This window comes from Falco naumanni, chromosome 8, assembly GCF_017639655.2.
Source record: "Falco naumanni isolate bFalNau1 chromosome 8, bFalNau1.pat, whole genome shotgun sequence".
NCBI classification, from domain to species: Eukaryota; Metazoa; Chordata; class Aves; order Falconiformes; family Falconidae; genus Falco; species Falco naumanni.
Genome location: NC_054061.1, coordinates 58905195 through 58921590, shown reverse-complemented (window position 1 = coordinate 58921590; position 16396 = coordinate 58905195). Strand labels below are relative to the sequence as shown.

Below are 16396 nucleotides of genomic sequence, written 5' to 3'. Positions count from 1 at the left end.
ACATGGCGGACACCGGCCCGACCCCCAGGGCCGCGCCGTCACCTAGGCGACGGGCCGCGCGCCATGGGGCGGGGCCAGTGGCCCGGGGCGGGGCCAGTGGGCCTGGGCGGGGCCTGATGTCTTCCCTTCCTCCCCCCTCCGCGGGAAGGCGAGGGGGGGGGGGGGAGTGAGAGAAAAAAGGGAGCTGTGGCTATAAATAAACCGCGCTTCCTGATTGGCCGGAGGGAAAAATGGTCGCACCACGTGACTCTCCATCTAAAAATTCCAAGATGGCGGATCCCATCACGGGCTGAGTCCGTTGGTGGCGCGCGCGCCACGGTGTCCGCGCCGGGGCCATCGCCGCACAGCCTCCCCGCCTCGCCCGCCGCCGCCTAGGTCAGTACGCGGCGCCCCGCCGCTCCCCCGCTCCGCGCCGCCCCCGCCGTCGCGCCTCGACGCGGCCCCTTTAAGGCCGGGCGCTTTTCTGCCCGCCGGCTTTTAACCGCGGCAAGGCCGCTCCCGGCCGCCGGGGCCTTAAGCGGCCGCACGGCTGTTTTTTCCTCTCTTCCAGCCGTGAAGCGCGCAGCGTTCCGGAGGGGGAAGGTGATGGGCAGCTCCTAGCGCCAATGGGATCTGCCGGTGCGGCAGTGGCGGGTGGATTTGAGCCACTCGGTGGCTCCTGCCGCGCGCTGATTGGTCGGCGCCGCTTGGCGGGGCGGGGCCGGGGAGCGCCATCGCTCGGCATGGGCGCAGCGGCGCGGTGGGCGGGGTGGGAGGGGCGTGACGGGCAGCGCTCCGGCCCATTCAGAGCGCCGGGCCTCCCCGCCGCTCGCGTTTTTGTGAATGAGGCGGGTGGGGCCAGCGCGGTTGAAAGGCACGCCCCCTCCCTCGCTGGACCCGCCCTTTCCCTCCCCTCCCGGGCGGCCGCGACTCCTCCTTTCCCCCCCCTCCCCCCCCCCCCCCCCCCCCGCGAGCAGCGCCGCCGCTGCCGCCGCCTCGGTGCTGCGCGGGGCTCGGCGGGGAGCGATGCGGGCAGCGGTGAGTGCCGCGGGCGGGGGCCGGGCCGGCCGCCCGGGCTGTGGCCGGGGCGTGGGCCCGGGGGCGACGGGGCGCGGGCGCTGGCCGGGGTGGCGGGGCGGGCGCGGCGGCCCTGCGGCGGGGGCGACGCCCGCGGCGGGGCCCTGCGGCGCCGAGCGGGCCGCGGCCCGGGGTCGGTGCTTTGCCCCCTTATCCCGCCCCGGGAATAACGCGGGACTTGGGGAAAGTTTCTGCCGGGGCCGGCTCCGCCCGCGGCCCCGCCGAACGCGCTTCGCGCCGGGCCCGGGGCTGCCTGGCGGGGCAGCAGCTCCCGGGCTGGGCAACGGGGGTGGCCGCGACCCCCGGGGCCCCAACCCCTTAAAACCCAAAAAATATCCCTCAAACCGGCTTTCCTTGGGAAAGCCGAGAGGTGTTCCCCTCAGCATCAGGCGCTTTTCGGCAGTCCCGAGGTGCCGCGGGCTGTGTGGGGAGATGACAGGTCCGAGCCGAGCCGGGCTCCGTCCCCGGCACAGCCTGCGGCGTCCCCGGCACACGCCTTGGGGAGGGGGGGCGTCAGCAAAGTGCCAGTGCCGCTCCGAAACGCGAAGTGCAACGCTGAATTCACCCCCCCCCCCCACCCCCCCCCAAATAATAATAATAATAATAAAAAAAAATAAATCCTACCGGGCGTTCGGAGGAGCGCGCAGGGAGGTGTTGCCGAGCGGTTGTGTGGGTTTTGCTGCAGGAATTTATCAGGGCAGATGCTGTGCCAGCCCCGGCCCCGCCACGGTGGGCTGCTGGGGGTCTGTGGCGTGGCCAACCCAGCGTGACAGCTCCAGCGAGCAAACGTATTTACACAGCAATTATCGGACTTTATAGCGCGGTGCAGCGTACCACTGAAAGGGAAGTAAACCTGCCCTTTATTCAAAACACTTGCGTAATTGCTGTGTGCACGCGTTTCACGATAGTGGAAGGTTTGGGTGGTGTTTTTTTTTTTATTATTTTATTATTTTTAGTTGTTTTCTTGTCGGTAGCCTGCTTTGGGAGATTTGCATAAATTAGGCTTGTCGCTGCAACCGCTTGTTTTCTGGCCATAAGAGCGGATTTCATTTTACAGGCTCGCCTGATATTCCAGAATGGATTACAGGTCTAAAAATGTTCCTAAGAAGTGGGATCTGTGTTGGGAAGTTGTGGGTGGATTCAGGATGTGAAAATGGCTTGCAAATCTGGGATGGGGTGTGCAGCTCGGGGTGGCGGAGCTGGGGGTATGGGCGCTCTCCAGTGTTCTCCATTTCTCCTCAACAGGCAGCTTTATTTCGTGCTTGTTCCTAACAGCTGTGTTCTGTTGTCTTCATAATGCTAATTTGAGACTGAAGAGATGGAGCAAGTATTATTTTGGTCCTCCGTGCTACAGTGAATTTCACCGTTGAGTGAATAATCTCCTTGCCAGCGCATTTTGATTTACTGGTATTATGTACTGTCAATAACTGGGACTTGTGCTGTATTCGCTGCCGTCAAAGTGCTTTCGCTTGTTGCCAAAAGCTACCTGGAGTTAATTATCTGAATTGGACTTTTTTTAACAGCAACATTTTTAAAGCTAAAGAGCTCTGAAGTTTATATAATAATCTGTTTTTTTGGCAAGGTTTCTATTATTTTTTTTTTGTGTGTGTGTGTGTAATGCGGTCTGTCGCGGCACTGAGTTTTAATCGTTTCTGATGTTTCCACCACTGCTGTATGGAGTTTTCAGCCTAAAAGCTGCTGTTGTCGCTCCGCAGCTTCTGAAATAGTCGAGGGCATTGAATTAAGAAAGCTCAGCTGCTTGTATACAAATATACAGCAATTACAAGGCAACAAAGTTATTGCAGAATCCTCCTGTAACCATGGCAACATGTTCACTCAATTACATTTGGAAATGTAAAATGCCACCCAGTTAGAAAGAGTAAGTTTTAGCGACTGCAGATTTTCTGTATAAAGTGAAATGTGTAAGACATGGCTTTCCAGGATTATATACATTTCTTCATATTTGGATGGCGTGTTTTAGCATGTGTATTTGACAGATTTCCATTGCTGGTATTAAGCTGTGTCCTTGGTTGTCTGAATTTGTGTGTGTGGGGGAGAAATCCCAAAATGTTTAAATCTTTAAAATGTAACTTTGCCATCTTATAATTTCTTTGGTTTTGCTCCAGGACTTGGCTTTAGAAAGCGGGCAGATTAGGAAACGCGTGAAATACATTTTGAAAATTACCTCAGAATACCAGAGGAATTTGTCATTTACTTAATGGGATAGAGGCATGAAAGGAGAGCATATGTATGGCATGAAAGCTTTTATTCCTTTGGGAGGACATGTTTGTTGAGCAGTCTGTGTTCATGTAGTTGATCTCCAATGGACTGTTCTGAAGTAGAAGAAAACTGGCAGGTGTGAGCTACTGCACTTGTGGTCAGCCCCGAGAGAAAGTAGGGAAGAAGTTCTCAAGAAGCCCCAGATTAGGAGACAGCAGGTTGAGTACACCAAGGTCCTAATGTGTGATGCAGGTGAACTCCTTAGTGGAAGTCAGTTTCATTTACTGCTTGCCTTTTGATGGAGACTTACTAGCAAAAAAAATAAAACAAATTATGTTCTTGCCTATGTTGATCTTTGTGTTGGTCAAGTGTTTCACAGGCAGTGAGCCATTAATGCAGAAAAAAGGAAAAAACAACAATACACTTAGAACAATTTGTTGCTTTTTTTCCCCCCTAACCCTGAGTGATGTATTTACAGACACCTGAAATTTACGAGCTTCTGAAGAAGTTACCCAGTAATGGGAACTGATACAAAATATTTAGGTGGATGCAGATTGCGGTGGGTTGTCCTCCAAGAAATGAGTTGTTCCCAAATGTTCAGGGGCTTGAACTCCAGGCTGTTTCCCAAACCCGGGTTGTATCTGGATTGGAGAAGCTTTGCAGGTCCCGTGGACCTGTGCTAGGTTATGGATGGTTTTGGAAGGAAGCTCTGTCCAACCTGTCAAGTCTTTCTGCTTTCACCACAAGCAGATAGCTTGCCTGCCTTGTGGTTTGCACACTTCTCAAAAGCAGCAGCTTAAGCAAGTGTGACTTTCTGCTCCTATGGCGAGTGCTTGTTTTTTTCTTTGCTTTCTACCATGGGCAGAGGTGGAAGCACAGGAGCTGCCTGTTTATGGACTGCTGGAGAGGGGGCGTTCATCTCAAGTGTTCAACCTTAAATCACATGCTGAACTGCTAGGGCGAGGAGTAGGGCTTGTTAAAATTGAGCAGGAGTCCGTGATTTTGGATTAGATTGCACTCTTAATCTTTTTGAAATAGTTTCGTGCTTTCTGGGGAACAGACTTCTTAAAGCCATCTTAAGGTGTATCTGTGATTCAGAGACTTGGTGCATTGCCTGAAACTTGTCCTCTAGGATCACTCGTAGGTTTCAAATCTGAGGAAGCTGCAGACTTTCTATACATGAACATGCCCAAACACATTTAAAACAAAGTGTTGAGACAAAAACTTGCCACCAAATACACAGTATGTGATAGGATTAAATATTCTAGGGGAAATTTCTTTCATCTTCCAAAGCTGAGAATAGGCAAGAGCTTTTAAAATGGTTTGCTCACAAATGTGCTTCTCAAATAACTCGTGCTAGAAGAAGTTAGTATGTTGAGTGTCTCTTAAACGTTACTGCGCAGGCTTACCTTAAGGAGGGCAAACTGACAGTTTAATGTAGGGCATTTATGTTCTTGATCAGCTGAATATTGTGCATGCTCCACTGAAATACTACTATCTTCATTTCTGGGACTTTTGGATTGCTTGTATGCCGTGCCGTATCTTTGTAAGGTCATAGTAACTAGTCGTCCTCGTGTTTCCTCAAGGGTAGTGTGCGTCTGTCTGGGTTAGGTGGTGTGAGAGTGTGCTAACGTGATGCTCTCTTCAGGGTTTGAAAGCCAGAATGCTCACTGCCCAGCTGTGCCAACTTTATGTTGGGGTTGAAACACTACTTTGGTGTCCTTTTCCAGTTAAAGAAGTGCTTGTGTTACACTCCTTGGCATTGTATATATTTGTGTTTACTGGAGAGAAATACTCCTTGGCGTTGTGTGTGTGTGTATATATATATATGTATAATATAAAACCCCAAATGCTCGGGACAGTATTTTTACTTGTCTTACTACTGTGTGTACTCAACCATAGATGCATTACCAGAAGAGTTTATTTACTGAATAGTATCTGTTGCTAGCCTGTTCCAAATGGCAAAGCCTGTTACAAACCACAAAGAAATATTAATTGAACATGTTATTTGGACACTCGTAACAACATTCATTAAATATTTGCCAAGTGTTCTTGACCCTTTTTGCTGGTTTATTTGGTGAGTCATCTTCTACTTCATTGTTCCTCCATTTCACCTTTAGCTTGTTTCCAGTTATCCCATTGCTTTTCTGTAATCTTTTTCATTCCTGCTACCTAGTCTACAAGGCCAGCCATTGGGTGTAAATTTTATCAGACTCCTGCTGGAATCCTTTGAGCTTGTGCTTTTGTGAAATTGTGTTTTACTGGACAGAGAAGCTGACAGGATGTGTCTTGTCACTGAATTCAAAATTGCTTTTCGGTTTTGAGTCCACTTCCCTAATGGATAGCTTCTGTTTTCCATTTACCTTTGCTTCCAGGTTTCCCAGGTTGAAGCATACCAATGATCCAAAAGCAACAAAAGGAAGCTGGTTCTCCTCAGCTTGCTTACTGATCTCAGACCTCTAAAGGGGGGGGGGGGACGGAACCCCATGAAAATAGGTGGTTTAGCCTCAAATTGTTTAAGCTAAGAAACAGCAGAAACCCTAAAGCTGTCTGCTTTAATAATTAGAAATGTGGCAATTTTTTTACCTAGTAAAAGGGGTAAATAGTCTTCTGAAATATTGAAGTAAAAGCTATGTGCGGTGGGGGAGGAAATGCATCTTGGCATTTTGATTTGATTTAGATTGTTTCTTACATACATTGTCTCTATATTCCAGTTCCTTGGATGAGGGGACTCTTCAGACTGCTCTAGTAATTAATGCCACTTGCATTTTAATTGTGTTATGCAGAAAACTGAAGCGGGCCAGGTTTACTTTATCCTGCAGTGGACCATGTTGATAAGGCAATATATAACAGATGATTCATGAAGTGATGCTTGTCATTGCCAGGACTGCTTGAATAGCAAGCAGATTTTGGGCAATGCTTCTTCACCGGAAAGACTCGGGCAGTTTAAACTGAGAGAAGAGACAAATATGTGCTGTATTTCTGGCCATGTTAAAGGAGCTGCCTCACAAAATATAGAAGAAGTTGGGGGGTGGGAATGGGTGAAATAAAGCGGGCTAGAGAAGCAGGAAAGCACACAGAGGTTGCATAATAATGTTGAAAAAGGGAATAATTAGGAAAAGACTATAAAATCTCTTGGAAAACTTGTGTGGTTTTCCCCTTGCAAGAAATTATAGCTTGGCGTTCCTCTAAAAATTTGGCCCTTTTTTTCCATGGCATTCATTACTCTAGGCACTTCTTGATCAACATATTTTTTTTCCTGCATGTTTTCCGGTTGGATATTACTTATTAAAATGTGCTTCAAACTGCCGTCTACTACCGCAGAGGAATGTGTGTTGACTTGAGATTGCGGGCATACTTAGCTGTCTGTCCATATCAAATGATTAAACCTTTGTTTCTCATACAGGACATATTTAAAAGAAGGAATTTGCAGTTTGAAAATGGATCTTAGGCTACTAAGAAACCTTTTTCTAGTTTGGTCAAGGTTAGGTGTTGTTATTTTATTTTATTTTTTTTAACCCAAAGAGTCTTCTGAGACAGCCATTTGGTTTGGTTGAGGACCAGAGAGGTGTTGGGAGGAGCTGAAGGCCATGTGTGCCGCTAATGTGGCTTATCCGCGGTCTGAGGAAGGAAGAGCTCCTTTCTTTGGGGCATCGTTACAGTAGTTTAGACAAGTCCGTAGGAGGTGACAGCGTTGCTCGGGCAGTGTGTTGCCCATGAGGTGATGATGTCTAGGAAGCCATCTGGCAAGTTTTTCAGCTGTCCGTGTTGCAGATGTGACTTGCTGAAATGGCAAATTGAAGACCCTGCCTTGGGCACGATCTGGCTGCCATGTCTGGGTTTGTTCCTGTGTTTACTCTCTTGTTTTCTTTTGAGTTTGATCTCCTGTAAACCTTTGCTGGATGTGTGTGTCTGTATGTTTTATAACAAGGCAGTAAGCTCTTGGATGAGGAATTGTGGTGCAAGTTTTTTTTTTTTTTGCAATCATAGGATAAAATGATGTATGGGAGATTAACCTCTCAAATTGGGTGCTAGCAGCGTAGCAATGTGTTGTTTTGAATGATCTTTTAAAGTGTGTCACTCATTCTGGTGAACACTGACATCCGATTGAACTTAACTCCATTCGTCTTTTATGAGTAGTGAAAAATTTTGATATTTCACATGTAGGAAATAATTTACTTTATTAATTTTTCTGAAGAACTGGTGCTTTAATGAGGTGTCTGTCAGTAAGACTTAATTACTGTAAAATTCTGTGAACATTAGTATACTGTGGCTTGTTCTATGTAAAATGGAATTTCATTTGTCAAACGCGCGTGTTAGCGTTAGTTTGCTGATATAATTAGCGTTAGCTTAAATTTGAGAAATAGCAGTTATTCATAACTGACCTGTCACTAGTAATGGTGTGCAAGATTTAGCAGGGTGCTGTACTTGCCCGAACTGGTGCTGCTCTGCCCTCTCTGTGATTGCGCACAAGGACACTGGTGGCAAGGTGTAGCATCACAGCTGCGTCCGCACTGATGTCTTTGAACATTTCATGTTGAATAAGCAGTTATTCAAATTTGCTCTTCAGATTAAAGGTAGAAGAGCACGTTACGCTGTTCCCCTTAGTTTTCATTTTACTTCAATGGAAACCTGTGTCTTTCACAATGTTATCTCTAGTCAGTTAACATACTTCTACTGTGTTGCGTTTTCCTAACATGCTAAAACAGCTTATGTTGCATGTGCTCAGTAGAAGAACGTTCAAGTTAGTTCTGGTGTTGTGCTGGCTAAACTTTCCATCTTGTGTGCATAGCTTCAAGAAAAGGATCCAGAATGTAAGCCTGAAACAATGAATTAATTCTGTTGCGTGCTGTTCCCAAGAAGTATTTTGAAAGAGAGTGTTGTTGGGAGTATTAGGAGAGTTACATTTTTCCCCACAGGAGCTACAGTTATCTAGTTTTTGTTAATGTTTGTCCCAGATTCTGTTAAAATAGCAAATACAGGTAGTTCTTCTAGTGAGCAAAAAGACAAGAAAAAAAAAAAAGGCAAAAAATGTGCCTGTCTTCTTGCTGCAGGTTCATATAAAATGTAGAGCAGTGAGATTTGCTTTTCTGCTCAAATAATGTGCGTGAAAATGAAGTGTTAAGTGAAGAAAAGTTGTGTTATTAACACCTTTAAAACAATGAGGATTCTGAAAAATGGAATAGTCCGCGAGTTTTAACCTTGAGAGGTTGGTAGCTCGGGGCAGTGGGAAGGGAAGAGTCTACTCTGGAAACACAGTGGCAGTGGGGTAGGTATTTGTGGACACCGGCTGATTTGGAAGATGGGATGAGAGGGAAGATGAGCTCTTGGCCTTGAGGCCTTGACTTTGACTGCAGTGAGTGGCTCAAACTGCAAACGATGAAGGGTGTAAAGATTATTTAATTCCCAAGGACCAGCGGAAAGGAAAGAGCTGTGATGCAGACTGTCAGGCAGGAGGGGTCCTGGAAGGAGAATTTAGGCAAAACTTGAGCTTTCCTGCAGGCCGCGTTATATTTTAGAGCATTGCATAGGTGCAACTTTCTTCAAACAAAAAGAGAGTTACTTGTCCATCCAGCTAAGGCTTTTAAAAAAAAGTAATAAATAAAATTGCTATACCCAGTGCTTTGGGCTGAGTCGGGAGGGGACTTCTCCCAGCCCTGGTGTGATCAAGGTAGCTGGACTGTGATGCAGAGGTTGGCCTCTTGCAGCACAACACACCCTGCCGGGAAGCCTGGCTGCTTTCCTTAGGCCATTTGGGGAAGAGGGAAGCATAGACATCTTTCTGGAATATCTGGGAAGATACAGGTCATGTTTCTTGTGGAGGACTTGTTGGAGGGGATGAATGACGGCGCTGTCAAAAAACTGCAGAGGGTGAGAAAGCAGTAAGGTGCAGTTTCCTGCCGCCTTCCCAAGGAGACGATGCAGTTCCTGAGCATGGTTTGTGCTGCCATTGCATCTCCAGGGGCAGTGAAAGAAACGGCTCCCTACAATGCTAGCAGGATCTAAACACAGCCCTTTCTTGCTCCATGTGCAAAGCAGAAAGCCTAGTCTGTTGCTGCTCTTTTCTGTTGTTAGTCAACAAATTGACTCCTGGATTTCTGTAAACGTCACCTCTGCTGTAGGTAGCTGGTGATTACAGTCACAAATTAACTGAAGTTCTCAAAGTTTAATTATGTTGCAGCTGCTCTTACTCAGTGGAAGCAAGGCCCAGATGTGTGTGGTAGTGAGTATGCTCAAGATTTTGTCTTGTCTTCATTCTGTGATGAAGAGGAAGGGAAGGCAAGATGAAGAGGCCATGTGCAGCCAGGTGGTTTTGAATCTAGTGTTGGGTATCTTGCTGAGTAACCAATCCTTCCAGTGGGTTGGAACAGAAATTGGCTACCATGATCTGCATTTGCATTTCAGTTTTTCCTCACCTACTTGATGTAAATGAGCCTCCTAAAATAAACTCTTTTCCATATGGATTCTGTTGTGCACTTCTCCTACCCAAGACTGATTTTCTGTTTGAATCTGGTGGCAATGGTTTGGTTGGGAGAAAATTTTATTTGCTTATTTCGTCCAACTGTTACCTGCTGTCAGACTCTGGTGGAGGCTGAAGGATACATGTGAGTGAAGACTGCCTCTCGCAGGATTTTTAGCCTGGAAGCATGACAAAAGGAGGAGGGAGAGGACTAGAAGTGAACATCAGGGTAGTTACTCTGATTGCATGTGGTATGTGTTGAATGCTTTGTTGGTTACAGTATACCTTGAAGAAGACAGCCTTGTAAGTTGAAATCTTGTTCAGAGTGTGAATCACTGAAAATAAAAAACACTTTTTACTATGCAGTTTTATGAGCGATCCATGCTGCTATTGGGTGGATTTACATAGATTACATGGTCTTGTTCACCTCCCTGGCTGTATGTGGGTATCTTATGTTGATATTTCCTGTACTAGGTTATGCTTTGTAAAGAGAAATTGGTGGTGGTACCCGATAAATCTGATTCTTGTGTCTGATTCATGGTACTGCAAATGTAATGATAGCTGGTGTTCCACTTAGGGGTGGGGATCAAATCCTTCTCAGTGCAGAAAGCTTGCACAGACGTGAAAAACAGAACACAATCCGTTCTCTTAATGGAGAAGTGAATGGTATAAATCCCTTTTGGGCAGAATTGGGCTGATCTTCGCAAATTGACTGGTAACCCTGGGGGTGGTGGTGTGGGGCAGCTGGGAGAGTGCTGCAGCGAGTGCCCGGGGGTTGACAGTGGCTCTGGATGGCAGACATGTAGTTAGTACCAATTTCTATGGCCAAAGTGTTCTTATGTCGGTTATCGACAGTATTAGAAATCTCAGCTGAATTCAGTTTGGCACTGAAAGTGTGCTGCTTCTGGTCTTTGCTATAAAAATGCTGGTCTAAAAATAAACCGACGTGCAGGGGAGCAAATGAAGAACTTGTGCACAGAACATAAGGCAGAGTGCTTGACTGATTGTGGAGATGGTATCACAGAGTAATGCTGACCATGGCGTGAATGAGGTCAAAGGAGGAAAGTTTTGCACAAGGTAATAATTCCATTGTAAGAGGAGAAGGAAGGAAGAAAACTGAGCCTTGTAAATAGGCATTGAACAATTCGATAAGCCTACCAGCGGCTGGACTGCCACACTTCAAAGGATATGTGCCATAAAAGCCCAAATCGCAGTTGAGTGAGGAATATTACACCCCATATATGAAATCTTGTAGTGTAACAGCTAAACCAGGCTGTCCTTGTGCAGGTCCTGTTAGAAATTTGAGTTCGGATTGTACAGACAGTATTAAAAAAAAAAAAAAAAAAAAGCATTTGTGTTTAGTTAGGTATTTACTTTGTTTAAAGTACCAGAAAACTGAAGCGACTTGAGATGTAGCCATCTAATGCTAGAATTGTGAGCATCTTCTTTGCATGAGGCTTATCACCCCTCCTCATGAGAAGGATATCCAGTTATTGTAAACTTTCCATTCCTAGATCTTCCGAAGTGCCATTATGAATGACATTCCCCACATTCTTTCCTTTGCTGGAAGGAGCTGATGAAGCCGGGAGGTTGGGAGGCACACTGGAAGCTGAGAGATAGCCTAGTGAACTAGAGCCCGAGCTTTCTGCTCCCTCTTCTGAAGGTATTCCCAGTGTGGTATCCCCCCAGTCCAAGGAGTTTGATATGGACATGCAATCCTCCTTGTTGTCTTTTTGCCCCAGTAAGAAAAATCTTCAGTCTCTGCATTCACTAGAGCAACTTTTAAGAGGAGCAAGTTAGGCTAAATTAAAAAAAAAAAAAAAAAAAGAAGGCAAAAAGCAGCATATTCTTGGCAATAATTTAGACTTTTGCTGTAAACTGTCTACATTCCCTGGGGGATGAGGTTTCCTTTTGTGAAAATCTGTTCTGGATTCAGTATGTTTGGCAATTTCTCTGTGTGACTACCTTCAGTTTTTCGTTTTGGTGGTGTAAATGAGCAGACTAATATGTGTGATTCTAAGTACTCAGATTGTTGTTTTTTCTTTTTTTAAAAAAAAAGAAAATAACCTCTTAAGTATACTGGGGACTGATGAGGCTTGCATTCATAGTATTGCAGCACAAGGTGTTCTCTGTTTTAGACTGTAAATATTTATCTCTTGTCAAAGCAGAGCAGTTACTATTGGGAACTGATCTGGCATGCGAAAAGGTTTTCCTTGAGGAATTTGTTTCCTTTTATTTACAGTGTTATCATGTATTTAAATTCTGGGGCCTCAGTGTATAGCTCTGAGGCTCGTTCTTAACATTGGCAACAAAAATCTAAATTATCACAGCCTCTGAATACGGTTAAGTGAATTCTGAGCATATGCTGTAGCCAACCAACAAGTGTGGGTGTGAAATTCAAGCAAACATAGGAAAAGGTACAGATGTTTTCCTGCAGCTACAGGAGGCCTACTAAATGAGAAAGGCTGCAAGCCCCATCACCGGGTGCTTTCTGGGCAGTAGGTGCCCAGTGCTTGGCGTGGCTGTGATGGAAAGAGCACGTATCGAGCACGGGTGTTTCATGGTCTGGCATTTTGCAATTGCTTGCCTCTCTCCCCCTCCTCTTTGCGTGGCCCTTCTCTCCTGGAGCAGACCCTCGCAAACCCTTGCTGTGTCTCCATTTAGCCTCCCTGCCAGCGAACATGCTTTGTCATAACCTTTCTTCAAGAGCTTCAGTGCTGTGAGTTTTGCTGAGCGATCTCTTGTTAAATTGCTATCTGTTATGTTTACCGCAGGTATGGAGAGATCTAGAGATCGTTTCCTGCAAGTAGCAATACCTGAATCCTCACTGCTGGCTGCTAAAGGTCTTGCTTTTGGAGAGTTGTAGGTTGCTTTAATCTCTCTGCAGTGGCTTACATTTCTGGATAAATTGTTTCTGTTGTATTGTGCCATATGTGGGAGGCTTATTCAGCCTGGAAGGGTCTGATTTTTTTTCCTTTTTTACATCTTACTAGCTTCTGTACATATTTTTTGTACTGGCAGTTGCTGAAGTTCAACTGTGCTTGTTAGGTAGCTGACTTCCCCGTGTACTTTGTCTCAGAAGAGAAGCTAAGGGCTGTCAAGCAGGTGTCCTAGTTGGAGTACTTCCCCCCCCCCCCCCCCCCCCCCCTTTTAGGAAACAGGCTCGTTGATTGAAACAAGTTACTGAAGCCGAGTTCAGCCCCTGCCATTGTAGGGAAGAACTGCTTTTGCTCTTGCTTATGAATGTGCAAAATGCATGTCTCGGGCTGTAGCCAAAACTGGCCTTTGAGCTTGTGCCTCTGATTTAGAGGTGGTAGGCAGATAAAATGAAGTGAAAATAAAAAAAAATGCTTTATTTGGCCCTGGTGTTTATATATATATATATGTATTTCATATATATATTTATCAGTCACATATATTTCATATATATACATTTCTGCATGGTGTCTCTCTCAAAACTTCAAGGACAGTGGATGGATGTCAGAGTACTGCCTTTTTGAAACGGCTCTCCTGAGTTTATCATCTGCTATCAAGTCACGTAAACTTCAGTTCTTGCACTGTAATATCTGTCTTCAGGGATGCATGGTCAACACAGCCTGTATTTTCTTCTCTCTCTGACATCTTGTGTGAAATTTGCTGTTTGTGGCTTCAGGGCATCAAGCTCTTTCCTGGTTTGTGGAAGGGTTTGTAACTGGTAATTGATGCAGCTTTGTCAGGGTGGTTTATAGCTTTATGTAGAGTCTTTTATATAGTACTTCCAAATTAGACTCCTAAAAAGTAAATGTCCAAAGTTATTCATACTGTGTATTCATGAATGCTGTGATATTCGAAGTGGTGACATTTTTTGAATAGAAACCTTTGTTCAGTATTTCCGTGAATGAGATATAAAGCTGTTCTGGTGAAAAGGAACTGTTCTGTATAGTTCTGTGCTGGACTTGTCTCTCTTGCGTTAATGCAATATATTTTAGAAGAATTGGAGTTGTTTCTGAATGTTACTGGCTGCGTATTTGCATATTTACTGGCTTTTGTGCATCAAGATATGTCAGCCGTCTCTGTTCCTTTTTGCTTGATCTTATCTCTCCATTCCATTTCAGGAAAAAATTCTTAGAATCTCCTTCCCCCCGGCCCAGCCTTGGAGTGTGCTTTGCATGCAGAATGTTTTGAGGTAACAGGGAGTCACGTTTGCTTTGCACTGGCTGCATACTGTTGCTTGAATTTAAAACTGGTGCTGAAATGTAAATTTTCAGAGATGACTAAAATCCAAAGGAGTTATTTGTCTTCTGTAGTGCACCGTAGCTAGCATTGCATTTTCACTGACTTCTTACAGAAAGGGGCCACAGTTGTTGCTAGTGTTGGCTATCAGGCCATTTTCTTTTTTCTTGACATAATGTAACTTACTAATTATTGTGTTCATGGTAACACAAGACGCATCCAGATTAACATTTAAAAACAACACAACCAAAGATTTTGGCAGTATCTTGTATTCCTTCCCGTTCGTTTAATTTAGAGTATTCGAAGTAGCAAGTGATAAAGCAAAAGGAGATTCTGCACAGCAGAGCTTTGGGTGGGTAACAACAGCTGCCAGAATCGTGGAAATTTTTAGGTTAGAAGAGACCTTTAAGATCATCAGGTCCAACCCTTAACCCAGCACTGCCAAGCCCACCACTGAACCACGTCCCTAAGGGCCACATCTACGCATCTTTTAAACGCCTCCAGGATGGTGACTCAACCACTTTCCTGGGCAGCCTGTTCCAGTGCTTGACAACCCTTTTGGTGATGAAATGTTTACTAATATCCAATCTAAATCTCCCCCCGTGCAACTTGAGGCTTTGTCATCTTGAAAGCTGAGGAATTCCTCCTGGTGTGGTAGCAGAACTGTTAGTGGGAAGGTTTCAAGAGGATATTTAGGAGCATGCAAAGGTGTAAAATCCTAAACCCCAAAAGAGTGAATAAAAGAGCCTGAAGTTTGGGCTATGGTGTTTTAAAAATGGAGAGAGATGGCTGAAGAGGGATGAAAGCAAGTTTAAATTTCTTTGCTTGATTCCTACCCTGAAAAAGGAATGTCTTACAGGAAGGAATATTGTGTCCGTGCTATTTAATGTGTGAAGCCATAAATGGCAGTATAAATTTTAATCTAGATCATAGAAAGTTAACCAAATGTGAATCCTTGCATATCCGAGCAAGGGCTCTAAGGCTTCCTTGAGGATACCGAGTTGAAGTCTGTCTTTTCAACTGGCAACTGACAGTGTTTTAAACCCTACCTTAAAAAACCCCCATGGCAGATACTGTATCAGTCCTTGAAATATGTCCCAGGTTTTGTGGCTTTACAATCCAGTTTTCTTATTTCAAGGAACAATTCCAATTTGTCTTGCTGTGTTCGTGTTGTGCAAACAGACAAAATGGGCTATATAAAATGCTGTGTAAATCATAAAGTAAATGGAGCTCTTCCTTCACTCGGGTAAGTAAACTCAGAAGTCTGATGGCCTCTCTCTAAAGGTAACCTGCAAGTGTTTCTTCAAAGGGTTTTGTCCTTTTTTGCTTTGATGTGTTATAAAACAAACAAATAAATAAAAACCAAGCCCCAGCCCCCTCAAGTATGATTAGTATCAGTTGTTCCTTCCTTGCTTTTCTTGCTTGTCAGCTGCAAGCTTGAAATATTTGACTGAAGATCTATTTTTTATTAAAGGATGATATTGGTTATTAAAAAAATTAACCCTGCTTAGAGGGTTCACAGCACAGGGATGTACATTTTTCTGGTGATTGAGTTAATTTTCTATTCTGTGTTTGTGGCTTGAGAGTGTGACTTGTAATTTAAAAACGGAGCAAGTGGAAAACCTGCAATCCCTATGAATATAAAGGTATACATTTACTTAGCCTTCCATAGGGATTGCTGCCTGTTCAGTTACCAGCAGACTTGTGCTTGAAGTCTCAATAGCTTTGGCGGATAAGCCAGGGACTGAGCAACGTGCCCTGGGCTGCCCAGTGTCCCGAGGGGTGATCCCATGTGCTTTGGGCACGACCCGTGAGTGGCAGGATGGTCCATGGGGAGCTGGTGGTGCTGCTTGCTGTGCATTCCCTGCCTGACAAACCTCAGCCTGAAAGCAGTATGTTTCAGCAAAGGTGGTTCTCTGGATTTTTCCTCAAGGAAAAAAAAAATCACTGCTAACACGTCGCATATAATTTAAAATATAATTTAAAGAAAAATATTCTAGCTAGCATTTAAGTTTTTTTTACATGGCAAAAATAACTTTGGACTTAACTGACGGAGTACTAAAAGCTGTCTGGATTTCAGTGTTTGACTGCCAGCTCTGTCATGCTGTTACAGGTGTATGTCAGCATCACTTTTCATATGCAGACGATGAGAGCAGAAAAGGTTTTCCCAACAAATAACAACAGCAAAAATTATATTGCACTTTGCCTTGAAAGTTGTATTTTTTTTTTTTCTTCAATGTGGTATCCTCTATGCATATCTGTAAAACTTGGGTTTAGGTGATGTCCTGATTGAGAACCTTTGAGTAAGAAGATGCGCAAAGACATAATGCACTACGGTTATACACACTAACACTTTTTTATTGGCTGTAGGAAAACAGAGGCACATTAAAAGGAGAAATGGAAGAGTGACACCACAAGTTCATTATGAATGGGGCCTGGATTACTGCG

General features: G+C 44.9%; 1 protein-coding gene across 3 annotated transcripts in view; it reads left to right on the top strand.

Annotated features, from left to right (window-relative positions):
* The first annotated feature begins 215 nt into the window (after positions 1-215).
* The window catches only part of HDAC4 (histone deacetylase 4), a 266734-nt gene continuing 250553 nt past the window's right edge, over positions 216-16396 (top strand). For 2 of the 3 annotated variants that reach the window (XM_040604243.1, XM_040604241.1), the window contains exon 1: positions 216-375. The gene's annotated coding sequence lies outside the window, so the exon portion shown is untranslated. Of the gene's footprint in view, positions 376-948; positions 1018-16396 lie in introns of those variants that run through there. The other variant, XM_040604242.1, reaches the window with a different exon arrangement.